The 9,085-nt window shown below is 39.9% G+C and overlaps 1 non-coding gene across 1 annotated transcript; it reads left to right on the forward strand.

Annotated features, from left to right (window-relative positions):
* Window positions 1-5,982: 5,982 nt before the first annotated feature.
* LOC112788484 (small nucleolar RNA R71) lies at window positions 5,983-6,086 on the forward strand. The gene has a single exon (XR_003195846.1). It is a non-coding gene; the product is annotated as a small nucleolar RNA R71 (small nucleolar RNA).
* Window positions 6,087-9,085: the final 2,999 nt, after the last annotated feature.

A 9,085-nucleotide genomic window follows, 5' to 3' on the forward strand; every position in this document is an offset into this window, starting at 1 on the left:
ATCACAATTGCATCAAAGTCTTGCAAATTTCATGAGAAATCTTCCATTCATAGCATTCAAGTAATATAACTAAAAACTCATGGAATTTGCATCAAAATCATACTGTTTGGATGGTTCATTGCTTTGTTCTTTTTTAACCATTCTTGGTTACTTTAAGCTCAAGAAATGCATAAAACAACTAAAACTATCAAAAAAATGCTAGTGAAACTAGCCTAAGATGCCTTAGCATTCACAACACCAAACTTATACTTGCTTGTCCCTAAGCAAGTCCTGAGTTATTTGAGAAGAAAGTATGAAACAGAAAGCAATTACATTGGCTATATTAGCAAGCATTTGAAGTTCATCAGAAGGGTTTTATGCAGAAAGTTGCAGCATCACTTTCCATACTTATCAAGTAAGATCATCACTTTTTCATTGCATCCATCAAACACTGCTATGGCCTCTTGTTATTCTTATGTCCTTGGCACTTTTCTCTTCTTTGTTTTTCTTTTCTTTTCTTAGAGCTCCTTTGCTCCTTGTTTGCTTGGTGTCATGTGTTGCACAAGCCTTTGGCATTTTCTTTTTCTTATCAGTGCACTACACATATCCACTTCAGGCATTTTAGTTCACATTTCTTCTTGAGACATTGGTGCCCAGCACCTCTTTGTGTGACTAAATGTTTTGTATTTAGGTTGCTCTTGATAATGGACTTTTGGTTGATAATCCGGGTTAGTTAACCCAAGTTACCAAGTGTTGAACACTCCTCAGAACCTATTCATCCAAGCATATCCTTATACATGAACACCACAGGCATTTGTCTCAGAAGTTCAAACCATTGGTGCCTAGCTTATTTTCTCAAATTTTTTTCTTTTGGTTGCCCTTTTTCAGTGGCTTTTTCTTCTTCTTTTTCTTTCTTTTTCATGGCCAAAGACATTTATTCATCAAGATCCATAGACAGTTTTCAATTTCTACATAAAAATGATAATTCTACACTCTATTTCCAGTGATCTGACTGAACAATCAAGCATGCATACCACCACTTAATTCTACTTGATTTGTCACTACTTTAGCCAAGTTACTTTTGTTCAAACTTTTCTTTATTTTGGAAATAGAACAAGCATGGCAAGCACTTGTTTAAGAAGGTGAAGTTATATCCAAACATCTAGGCATTCGCTTTATTCAAAGCAATAACAGACACTCATACTAAAAAAAAAACTCCACATAAAACTTAAATGACTTATGATGAAAGAAAGCTCATAAAGACAATTCACCAATTATCATTTGATTATTAAGGAACGAGACCACCTCTTATTTATTGCTTGGTTCTTCTTAATTCTTGGGATCCTGCTTCTTCTTGCTTCCTGCCTCTTTTTGACCACTTGTGCTTCCTTTGTCTTTTCTTATGAGCTTTTTCCAGAATCCAGCCTTTTTCATTGTTTCTTCCACTCCTTTTTCAAGGATCATTGCCTTGTTTATTTCTCCTTCTTTCCTCCCTTTGAAATACTCATCAAAAGCTGGGAATGCTGGGTCCATCTTGTGTAAATGTTCCCCTATGTAGTTAAGCTTGATTTGCGAACTGATGTTGTAATCAGCTTGGACTGAGTATCTTGCATTCTGTAAAGTGGTGGCTTCCTTGATTGCCAAGACATTGGCATCTTGGTGTTGGCATATGTGGCTGAAGGATTCCTGTAAGTGTAAATTTTGTTCCCTTTTGCAGATCTAAGAATCTTGATTCAAAGTTCCTTGCATATCCATCATTTTTAGGTGAAAGTCCTCTTGTCTCTCCTGAGACCTCATGTATTGTTGAGACATTCCTTCCATGATTCCTGCATTCTGCTCATATCCATGGGGTCTCTGGGAATTCGTTGTCTTCTTTCTGGGATTGCTTGCTCTTCTTGCTCTTCTTCTCTGTCTTCTCCTTCCTGTCCTTCTTGTTCTGCTTCTTGCTTTGCTTCCGCTTGTTGCCCTTCTTCATTTCTTCTTCTTGTATGTCTTGGAGCAGTTGGGCCAAGAGTCATTCTGTACGCAGTTATGGCCAATCCAGGATATAGCCAATTAGGTCTTTCATCTTCAAGTGGTACTTGGGCATCGATGCATAGTCTAATGATGGTGCTAGGGAAGTGAAGCCAGGATTCAGGGTCACTTTTCTCACTAAACTCTTGTATCTGTTCAGCAATGAGTTTATGAATTGATCTCCCCTCCCACCATAATGCAATGAAGCAAGATGGCTCTTTTAGGGACTATTTCTGAAGAGTTTGCAGTGGGTAGGATGGATCTCCTAACTATTGCATACCACCCTTTAGCTTCAGGTGTTAGGTCTCCCCTTCTCAAGACTCTTGGAGCCCCTCTTGTTTTTCTCACCCATTCAGCTCTGATGGCACAAAGATCTTCAGCAATAGTCGTGTAGTCAGGTTCTCCTATCATCCTTTCCTCATAACTTGCTTGGCTGAAATGTATGTTTTTCAGGCCAAGAGTTTTCATGATTGCCTTGGGGCTGAAGTCAACTTCCACCCCTCTCACATAGCTTTTGTATGTGGGTTTCTTGGTTGAGTCTTCCCTCACTGCATTTGCATAGAACTCCTTCACCAAGTTGATGTTGATTTTAGTGATTGGCTTAGTCAGGAGCTCCCACTTCCTCTTTTTGATCTTCTCCCAAATACTGGGAACTCATCCTTTTCAAGGTCAAAGGGAACCTCAGCTAGTACCTTTTAGGTCTCATCCATTCGGCTTGAATCTCATGAAAACTGATTTGTATCTCCTTGCATCGAATTCCCTGTTCTCCTCATTGGTTGCTTGTCTTTTCTTCTTTTGTGGCTAGATGAAGCTGCCATTGGTTCTTTAGTTTTGGGTAAGTGACAAGCTAAAGTTGACAAGGTGAAGCAAGAAGTGTTGTTGGAAATGTGGGGAGGTTGTTTTCGGCAAGAGATAGTTTATGCTATGATGAAGAAAATGTGCATGAAGGAGATTTGGTGGTGTTGAACTCGTTCCCCAAGTGGTTCTTTATAGGGCCTTAAGTGAAAAATGGACGGCTAGGGTGGTTTGTGAAGGGTGGCTTGATGGTAAATATATGAATTAGGGAGAAGGACGAATTGCTTTTCATTTTCTTGGAAGTATTCTGGGTTCATTAGGTTGTACATGTAGCAATCTTTTCTTGCAGAACTTCCTTTTCCCATGTGTTAGCTTCAAAGACTTGTGAACTTTCTTTTTGACCAAGCACCGTACCTCCCTTTGTCTTTTTCCTCCATTTTTGTCTTTTCTTTTGTACCTGCACAAACAAACAAGTTTGCTATCATTTTTCGGTCCATGTGAATGATGAATAGTACTTGCACATGTAAATCAATGATTGACTCCATGAGCTTATAGCCGTGACTTTTGTATGTATGCACACTTATTATTGGACACCAAACTTAGTGTTTGGTAAAGTCTCCTGATGACATGAAATCCATATTGGTTGTCCTTAATGACTGTGCATAATTCTAATAAATCATAGTCACTTTGGCTCTTTGATTCTAAACAAAGTTACTACCCTAAGTAATTGAAACCAAAGTATTAAAACATGCGAATGGTCTACTTGTCATGAATTTCGAAATCCAGAGGAACTTCTTGCTTTTCATGAACCGTGTTCAAAGAGGAACACCAAACTTAATGTTTGGTTGTGCTCTTTGCATGAAAAATTGAATGCATTTTGAATAAAGTTTGGGGTGCCCTCAGGCACACCAAACTTAGAGACAAATTGTATTTTATATGCAATGTTTAGTGCACTCTTTCAGCAGTTGTCCTGAGGATTCAAGTTCATGCATAAGAAACCATGCTTTATTAGATGCAAAACAAAACAAAAAAGAGTAAGGATATTAAAAACATGGGTTGCCTCCCATGAAGCGCTTCTTTAACGTCACTAGCTTGACGGTTGTCCCTTGTTAGGGTGGATTGTAGTGCTTGACGTCTTCTCCTCTCACTATGCAAACGTCTCCACTTGATTCCTTCATGACCTCTAAATGTTCCATAGAAAGAACTTTCCTGATTGTGAACACTTGAGGGAGCTGGGAAGGAATGGTTTTGAGGCCAGGTGGGATTGGCAGATAATGACTTGATATCGCTTTATCTCCCGGAGAAAAACCTTCAGTGGGAATTTTCTTGTTTCTCCACCCTCTTGGCAATTTCCCTATCATTCTTCCCTTTCTCTTGAGGATTTCTTCATTGACCCTTATGCTAGGAGGATCCTTCTGATCTGTTTCCATTGATTCTTGTGGCTTTAACTCTTGCAATTCCTGTTTGCCTTCCAAAGACTGTTTTAGAGTTTCAGCTGCTGGATTACTTTCCTCCAAACACAGATGACTACTATCATCCTTAGGCTTTTCAGGTTCTGGTTCAGGTTCAGATGCAGGTTTGAAAACTTTGAAAATGAGCTGTTCATCATGTATTCTCAGAATTAGCTCTCCTTGTTCTACATCTATGAGCGCTCTAGTAGTGGCTAGAAATGGTCTTCCCAGAATGATAGGGTATAGGTAGCTTTCCTCCATGTCCAAAATGACAAAGTCTGTGGGGAAGTAATAATCTCCCACTTTCACCAGCACATTCTCAACCACCCCTTCAGCTTGCTTCTGAGTTTTGTCAGCCAGTTGTATGATTACATCAGTGGATCTCACCTCATTCAGTTGTAGCCTCTTCATAAGAGTTAGAGGCATCACATTTATGCTAGCTCCTAGATCACAGAATCCTCTGTCAATTTTTGTTTCTCCTATGATGCAAGGAATATGAAAACTTCCTGGGTCTGTTTTCTTAGAGACTGTGTCCTTCTTGATGAGGGCACTGCATTCTTTGTTCATTGTTACCGTTTGTCCTCCCTTCAAAACTCTTTTCTTGCTCAACAATTCCTTTAAATACTTGATGTGTGTAGGCATTTGATGGAGAATCTCAAGAAAGGGAATATTGATATGGAGAGACTTAAATGTCTCTAAAAACCTTGAATAGGTTTTCTCTTTTTCACCTCCTCCTAACCTCTGAGGAAATGGTGCTTTTGGTTGGTATGTTTCTATCGTGCCTTTTTGCAGTTCCTTGGCTTGCTCAGTTTCACTTTCCTGCTTAGCTTCCTCCACACCTTCCTTCAAGATTTCTGGCTCCTGTTCTGAGGATCTGATTCCTTCTTCTTCTGAGACTTCTTTCAATATGGTGATGGCTTTGCATTCTTCCCATCTCACTCCCTTTTGTTCCCCTTTAGGATTCTTTTCTGTGTCACTAGGGAACACTGCAGTTGATTTGAGGGCCTGTTGAGATAGCTCTCCTACTTGAGACTCCATCCTCTTGAGTTTTTCACCATGGTTTCTTAAGGTAGTTCTCACATCATCCCTGAAGCTTTTCAATTCAATTATGTCCTGACCCATGTGTGCCAGCACTCCTTCTATCCTGTTTAATTGATCTTGAAATTGTTGGTTCGGGTTAGGTTGGGTAGGTTGATTATTTTGGCCATGATATGGTGGTTGAGAGTAAGTGTTTTGTGTGGCTTGGTATGATCTTTGGTTGGAGTTTTGGTATGTGGACTTGTTATGTTGGTTTTGCTGGTTTCCCCACCCAAAGTTTGGGTGGTTTTTCCAGCCTGGGTTGTAAGTGTTGGAATGTGGATCATATGGTTGCCTTTGTTGATTTCCTACATAATTGGCCTCTTCCCAATCACCTCCTTCAGTGCTTTCTTCCTCTTGCTCTTGTGTGTGTATTGCAGCCACTTGTTTTGTTTCTAATTTCCTGGTGAGCTCTGCTAGTTGCTTGGCAAACACCCTGTTTTGGGCTAGAATTGTATCAACATGGTTCGGCTCCATGACTCCCTTAGTGTTGTGTCTCTCTGATGCATAGTAGTACTCATTCTCAGCCACTGTCTCAATCACTTCAATGGCTTCTTCCACAGTCTTTTTCCTGTTCAATGAACCTCCTGATGAATGGTCTACAGCCTTCCTTGATTCATAAGACAGTCCATCATAGAAAATATGCAATTGCACCCAGTCATGGAACATGTCTGGTGGGCATTTCCTTGTCAAATCCTTGAATCTCTCCCATGCCTCGTAGAGAGTTTCACCATCTTGTTGTCTAAACGTCTGAACCTCAGATCGAAGCCTATTGACCTTTTGTGGGGGGTAGAAACGTGCCAGAAACTTGCTTTCCACTTCATCCCAGGTTGTTAGGCTCCCCCTTGGGAATGATTCCAGCCACTTAGCTGCCTTGTCCCTAAGTGAAAATGGGAGCAAAAGCAGTTTATATGCATCTTCCTGGACTCCATTGGACTTCACAGTGTCACAAATTCTCAGGAATTTTGTGAGATGTTGGTTTGGGTCTTCATTAGCACTTCCACCAAATGAACAATGATTCTCCACAAGTGATATTAGCTGTGGTTTGAGCTCAAAATTGTTGGCCTGAATGGGTGGTTTCTGGATGCTGCTACCACAATTCCCAGAGGTTGGGTTTATGTATGAACTAAGAACCCTCCTCTCAGGAATGGCATTGTTTCCATCAGCTCTCTCATGGTTGTGAACTTCTCTATCCATGTTGAGATCTAAAGCTTCCTCAAAATTGTCCTCAGATTCTCCTTCAGATTCCTCTTCTCCCAGTACTCTCTTCCCTCTTGCTTCCCTTCTCAGTCTATGAAGGGTCCTCTCTGGTTCGGTATATGGAGGAGTTGATGTCTCTCCTCTCCTACCTGTCATACAAGAACACAGCACAGGCAACAAACAAGTGAAATACTCTTGGTTAATGGAAGAGTATGGTTAGAGCAGTTGAGGAATTAATTCAAACAGTTAGTGAGTCAGTGAGTTAGTTGCTTGAATTTAAAGGCATAAAGAAAGAAAGCATGTAACAGAGTGCAGAAATTAAAATTCAACAAGTAATGTGTACTGAATTAATCAAAACAAAAAAAAATGCTCAATCTAGTTAACTTCCAATTTGAGAATTGTCAATCGAAAACCAATCCCCGGCAACGGCGCCATAAACTTGATGCGCATAAACTAGTTATGCTACGATTTAGGAAATTGCACGATCGGCAAAATTCCTTCCGGCAAGTGCACCGGTTATCGTCAAGTAAAAACTCACAATAGAGTGAGGTCGAATCCCACAAGGATTGGTTGAGTGAGCAATTCGGATTAGAAGTGTGTTCTAGTTGAGCGGAATCAAGATTTAGATGAGAATTGCGGAATGTAAAATTGGCGGGAAAAGTAAATGACAAGAAATTTAAATGGCGGAATCTTAAATTGCATGAAGTAAAGAGCAGAAGCTAGATTGCTGAAATTAAAAGGGAATGGGGGTGATTGCATGAATGTAATTGCAGAATGTAAAGAGAAAGTGGAAATCAGAAATGGGGAATTCATTGGGTTATAGGAGATATTGAGATCTCCGAATCAAAACATGTTTATCTCTTCCTCAAGCAATGCGTTCATTGAATTTTGCTTGGCAATCTTATATGATTGGATCCCAATCCCTTGGCTCACCAATTCTCTCTAAAAACGAACAAATTCCCAATCCCTTGGTTTAAATGTTCATAAGAAGAGATGATGCTCGATCACTGATTATACCACACAGTTTCATGAACCACAATTTGGTAGGATTACATGTCACAATATCCATCCAAACCCCAATCCAATTCACTGTGAGAAAGCTTCTCTAGCATGAATCCTCCATTCCTTTCCCAAGGTTCCGAAGGATTCCAATTATGGGTAGTTTCTTTCCCAAGACAACTACCCAATGGAATTAGATCGAGAAGCTTTCTAACAAAATTTAAGAGAAAAGATTGAAGAAGAAGATAAACTATTATTGATTCATTGAATTACAATAGAGCTCCCTAACCCAATGAAAGGGGGTTTAGTGAGTCATAGCTCTGAATTCAATTACAAAGATATGAAAACTAGCTAAAAGTAAAAGTAAAAGTCCTCCCTAACTTAAATTCTATCCTATTTATACACTTTCTATATTGAGCTTCTGTTGTGTTTCTTGGGCTTTGAGGCCTCTCCCTGCTTTCCTTTTGCCTTGGGTTTATGATCCATAATCTTGATGAGGCTGTTGATCCAAAATCTGTAACATTCATTGAGCCAACTTAGTGATAATCAAATAATGACACATGACTCAATAAATTGAAATTTCAGACTCATCAATCCTTCAGGCCCAATCCCATAAACCATGATATTCAATTGGGTTTCATACCAGAGTAAGTTTAAGTTAATGTTTGTGCTCAAATACTAACTTAAACCGCAATATTGTTGGCCCAGAAACCTTTTCCAAGAGTGGCGTTTAAGTTGCAGTTTAAGCTTAAACTGTAGCTTAAACGCCAGACACTTCCAGTGATGCCTTTTGTGGAAGCACGTTTAAGCTTCAGTTTAAGGTTAAACTGAAGCTTAAACGTGGAAATGGAAGAAGGCAGCCCTGGAGGGTAACTTAGTCGAACACGTTTAAGCTTCAGTTTAAGGTTAAACTGAAGCTTAAACGTGGAGATAGAAAAGGCAGCCCTGGAGGTCGAACACGTTTAAGCTCCAGTTTAAGGTTAAACTGGAGCTTAAACGTGGAAATGGAAGAAGGCATCCTGGAGGTCGAACACGTTTAAGCTCCAGTTTAAGGTTAAATTGGAGCTTAAACGTGGAAGCTGAGAAAGGTAGCCCTGGAGGTGTCGAACACGTTTAAGCTCCAGTTTAAGGTTAAACTGGAGCTTAAACGTGGAAATGGAGAAAGCAACCCTGGAGGAGAAAACTTGGTCGAACACGTTTAAGCTCCAGTTTAAGGTCAAACTGGAGCTTAAACGTGGAAATGGCTCCTTGGTGCACTTCCCATTTCTGGCGTTTAACCTCCAGTTTAAGGTTAAACTGGAGGTTAAACGTGGAAATGCTTCCTGATTGGCATTCTCATTCTGGCGTTTAACCTCCAGTTTAAGGTTAAACTGGAGGTTAAACGTGCAATGCTTCTTTGGTGAGACTTTCATTCTGGCGTTTAACCTCCAGTTTAAGGTTAAACTGGAGGTTAAACTTCAGTTTCAGCATTTCTTAGCCTTCATGATTCTGGCGTTTAAGCTCCAGTTTAGGCTTAAACTAGAACTTAAACTCCACATGTGATATTCAAGCTTCCTTTATTGACTTTGTTG

The sequence above is a fragment of the Arachis hypogaea genome, chromosome 20 (genome assembly GCF_003086295.3).
Source record: "Arachis hypogaea cultivar Tifrunner chromosome 20, arahy.Tifrunner.gnm2.J5K5, whole genome shotgun sequence".
In the NCBI taxonomy this organism is placed as follows: Eukaryota; Viridiplantae; Streptophyta; class Magnoliopsida; order Fabales; family Fabaceae; genus Arachis; species Arachis hypogaea.